Consider the following 5325-nt stretch of genomic DNA (forward strand, 5'->3'; position numbering starts at 1 on the left):
GGGCATTGACCATCTCAGTAGTGGCCATGAGCATATCTGGGGTCAGCTCGGTGGTTGCCTCCATCTTCTTGGAGCTCTCTGTCTCGTGGGGATCAGCCTCCCGCGTCTGCTCCAATATCGGCAGATCTTTGCCTGGTTCTCCTTGGCCCATCATGAAACTGACGAATACTAGGAGACCACTGAAAGGAAAACACAATCGCAATGACAATGAAACAAAAAAGAGAGTGAGGATCGGTTACTGCTTTGCAAAAGTTCTTTTTTTTCTCTGAACGAAAATATACCAACATCACGGATTCGCTTACCTTCCCTTCGTTCGGAGAGAAGTGGCAGATGCGAGTGTTGCCTTTCTTGAAGACGGTGAGGGAGAAGGATAGTCCGAGGGAGAAGGGGATTTAGCGAAGAGTGAAATGATGGTTGCTTCGTCCGTCAAACTTAGACTGCGGGGAGGTGGGGTTTTGTGATACGACGGCTCGTTACTGCCGCGCTACGACCGGGGTGACTCTCCGCCTGCATACTGCCTTCTAATTTGGTGGATGGCATTTGGGCTCGCGCGTTGCATGGCCCGCATGTCGGTGAACAAAAGTATAACGGCATTCAGTAGAGGGAGACGTTTCAATGACCTAGGAGGAGCCAGAAGCGGTAGAGTGTCTCCACTATACTAGTAGTAATTGTTTTTCTGGGTAGCTGTAGAGTGTCTCCACTGTACTAGTAGTAATTGTTTCTCTGGGCCCAAGACAAAACAGCCCATCCACACTAGTAAATAGTAAAATCAATTCAAAAGCCCATCCACACTTGGTGCTCTTCTTCCTCCTCGCTCCCACCCACCTCACGTCAGCTCGCTCCACTCGTCCCCCCAAATTCCTCACCTCACTCCTATAGAAAACCCCAGCTCCCCTTCTTCCTCACTCCTACAGAAAACCCCCAGCTCCCCTTCTTCTTCGCTCGCACTACAACTAGGCTCGCCATTCGTTACTCTGCTCAAATCCATGAGCGCGATGCGACGCCCTCGAGGAAAATGGAGTTGGCTGACCCCAGCGCCAAGAAGATGAGGCTCCCGCCAGCGGCGACGCCTGTTGTAGATCCCGCACCCGGCAGCGCGGGGAGAAGCGGCGACCCCGCCCCCACCGGATCCCAGGAACCCGTAGAATCTCGGGTGGACCGCATCAGCGATCTCCCGGACACCGTCCTTGGGGAGATCATCTCGCTTCTCCCCACCAAGGATTGTTGCCGCACCCAAGTCCTCTCAATTCGGTGGCGCCCTCTATGGCGCGTCGTGCTCCTTAATCTCGACTGTCGTCAGCTATCTCTCTTCAATGATTTTGAAATCCCCAGAGCCATCATCTCCTCCCACCAGGGCTCCATTCAAAGCCTCTGCATCCCGTCATGCTACCTGAGCAAGCATACCATGCCCTGCACGGTGGACGCCTGGCTGAAATCCCCTGAATTCACAGAACTACAGCTGCTTGAGTTCTACTATTCCCCTGGAAATCACATACCACATACCGAACGCCATGAACTTGTGCCCTCAGCACTGATGTCCATCTCGCGGTTTTCGTCCTCTCTCCACACCGCCACCTTTGCGCTCTGCTACCTACCAGACAATCTGGTACTAAACCTTCGACTCCCATTTCTCAAGAAACTTTCACTTGTGCGGGTTCGTATATCGGAGGCCTCATTGCACAGCATCATCCACTCCAGTTGCCCTGCGCTGGAGTGCTTGGTGCATGTTTTCATAGTTAGAATCGGTTGTCTCCAAATAAAGTCGCCTAACCTTGTAAGAATTGGAATTTCTTTTTGACGGAAGGCAGCTCATCATCCAAGATGCCCCTTCACTTCAAAGGTTGATCCTTGATTCTAGTTATTCACCGTTGCAAATAACCGTCCTCTCTGCGCCTAAACTGGAGACCTTGGGTGTAATACATGATCTCTGTGCTCATTTCAATATGGTGTTTGGCTCCACAGTTCTTCAGGTACTTTATATTATCATCTACACTTGTAACCATAAGCTGCATTTTAAATTTCTGCGCATAATGTATATATCATCTTGGAGTACACATTTTGTACTAATATTATGTTCTATGCTCAATGAAGAGTTTCTCCATGGATGGCCTATCAATGGTGCTGGATTCTGTCAAGATCTTATATATCCAAATGAATAGTTTTGATCTAAACAAGATTATTGGCTTGCTGCAATGCTTTCCATGTCTGGAGAAGTTGTATATAAAGGTGATAATTTCACGCACATTGGAAGCCCGCATATAGTGTACTAGAATTAACCGTTCAGCTGTTTCTCTTTCGACACTCTTCTTTTAGACCTTAACTGTTTTCAATCTTCATGTCTATTTAGGCAACAGGACAGGGTAAGAAAGTTATAACCAATCGGTGGATTCGTAAGCATCGGGATTTTCTCACTTCTCATGAGATTCGATTGAAGACAATAACGCTAGAACGATATGTAGCCAACCGTGCAAACACAAGATTTGTCACATTCTTCCTGCTGAATGCGAGGTTACTATTGTCCATCAGGCTTAAGTTTATCAGCAGCATGGTTTTGACGGATGGGTATGTCGAAGAGCAAAAAAAGGAGTTTCAGGTGGGCAAAAGAGCTTCTGAACGTGCCGGGCTTCTATTTACAACATATTGTGGTCATAATCCAGTAAATTTTACAACCCAAGATGTTCATTCTATGGACCTGACTGATCCATTTGACTATGACTGTCGAAAATAGTGCTGGAGTTAGATGTTGTTGCCCTTTTCAATCTGGTTTTTTTGTAAACCTGATGAACAATTAACCCTCGTGCTTTTGTACAGTTTGTAAGCTGGAGTTAGATGTTCCTTCCCTTTTCAACTCGGCTGTGACTGTCATATTTTCTTTGAAACAAGGCAAATGGCTTGCCATTCATTTAATTTAGAGTGAAATATTGTAACAAATCCCAACCAAAGGAAATAACATCACTCTCGCCGGCTGCTTGAGCTCACTGTGCATTACAGAAGCCAAGTGATTAGCCCCCACCAGCACCCACAAACTTATTTCGAACTAGCACATCAAATGGGCTGTAAATTTTCATAGGAAAGGCTGCATGACCATGACAGATTTGGATTCTGACATTTGGGACCCGCGAGGAAATAGCCTATCCAAGGTGGTGTCGACTTACTAGCCAGTCAACAAACGATTCTGCCTACCAGCCGTTGGATTGACATCCAACATATGTCATGTATCTTGTATCTCTTATCTTCTTCTTCCTCCAGCCGCCCAAACCAAACCACCCCGTCGGCTCCTCCTGCTCCCGCCTCCCATGGCTGGCTGCGCCTCCGCCGCCCTACCGTACGTACCCTCCAACGTTGGTCAGTCCCTCCCTCTATTCCCCCACACGTCCTGTTATTCTCCGGCAACGTCAGCCCCAACATGCACCCGCGCCCGAACCAGTCAACCCTCGTACTCCCCTCCGCCTGCGACTGGACAGGCGCATCTTCAACGGCTCCTGTTTGTTCCGTCCGAGGCCTCGTCGTCGTCCTCCGCCTTGCGGCCTTGGTTCGCTCGCCATGCGCGATGCGCCGCCCTCTTGCGTTGTCAACGTCGTTAACAACCGAGAGGAACAAGGAGATGATTGTACGTGGAGAGGATGACAGTAGGGACCCACCAGCGTCATGGCAGTACGCAAGCAAGTGCCTCTATAGTACAAGCCCAAAAATATGGTTCCTCCTAATGGTTGGACATCTGGGGCTCACGCCATTGTCAACGTAGTCAGTAAACGAGAGAATTACACTACGAGCGGCTGACACCAGGGACCCAGCAAGTCGCGCAGTTTATTTTTAGGAACAAGCAGTTGTTATTTATACTAGTTTTAGCGACGGATCAGGGTAACAACGGGGCTGTGCGGGGGCTGTGGCCCGTCTAGCCATGGTTTTATTTATGTTTACCACATCATGAGCCCAGTTGTGTTTTTTTCTTTTGCTGAAAATGGCTAGCCCAATTCTTTTTCTTAAGAAATACCCAAACAAGGCCTACTTGCTTTATCGGCCCTACTGGGCTGTAGATCTTTCAAGACGAGGAGAGTTTCATTCGGTTTGCCCAGAAATGGGCTGTACATTTTTAAAACACATCAAACCGGGAATTAGTTTCAATTTTTTTTCATTACAAGATCTTAAATTCCATTGATTTTTATGCGTGGACAATTATTTGGATTTTATATTTATATAAATTATTTTTCAAAATAGTTTGAATGTGAATCGATATTTTTGGATTAAAAACAGTTGACCGCACCAAAATATGCAAAAATTTCGTATACTTTTTAACCGTGGCCACAATATGGGGTGTAATGCTAACAAAAAGAAGATGGGCTCCAAAAAAATTCTTAAGAATTAGCAAAAGGGCTGTACATTATTAGAAATAATGGCAGATGGGTTGTATGCTGTTTTCCACAGATTTGAGGCTGACTTGTGCGCCTACTACAGGTTGACGCGTATGCTTTCATAAAAAAAAAGGTTGACGCACACGCAACGCCCTGTCAACTTAGTCAACACACGAGAGTAGTGAATGTTGGATGTCCATCCAACGGCTGTCGTGCTTCTTCAATCTCTGCTCTTCATGCTCCAGCCGCTCAAACAAGCGCTGGCGGGACTGCCTGCTCCCTCCTCCCGCGGCTGGCTATGCTGTCGTGCAGGCCTCACGGCCCCACCGTACTCCCATCGCTGGCCTAGCCATCCCTCTACTCACCCACACATGTTGTTATTCTCCGGCGACGACAGACGAACCAGTAAACCCTCGTACTCCTCCGCGTGGGAAACAACTGCCGAGTATTCCCTGGCTCCGTGTCGTTCCCTTCCTAGGCCTCGCCGTCGTCCACCGCCCTGGTGCTCTCGGCGCGGCCTGGTCAACATGGTCAATGAACGACATCCATCGGAAGTGGACTATACGTGGAGAGGCTGACAGCTGGGTCCACGGCCGCACTCAAGGAAATGCCTCCTTATTACGCGCAAAATAATGATTCCTCCACCTGACAGCTAGGACCCACAGGAAGGGCCTCTGTATTTCATGAAAAAACATTCCCCCCGCTGACAGGTCGGACCCACCAGCTATATCTTCGCACGCAAGGAAGTGCCTCCTTATTACGCCCAAAAAAATGAATACCCCCTGCTAGTTGGGACCCACCATATTGTTGGGCTAACTTGTGGGCCTACTACGTTGACGGGGATGGAGGCCTTTGTCAACTTAGTCAATACTCCAGTGACCGTATGATGTCCATCCAACGGCCATAGCGCTTCTTCAACCTCTGGTCTTCTTGCTCCAGCCGCCCAAAGCAGCGCCGGTCGTGCCGCCTGCTC

This window comes from Triticum aestivum, chromosome 3D, assembly GCF_018294505.1.
Source record: "Triticum aestivum cultivar Chinese Spring chromosome 3D, IWGSC CS RefSeq v2.1, whole genome shotgun sequence".
NCBI classification, from domain to species: Eukaryota; Viridiplantae; Streptophyta; class Magnoliopsida; order Poales; family Poaceae; genus Triticum; species Triticum aestivum.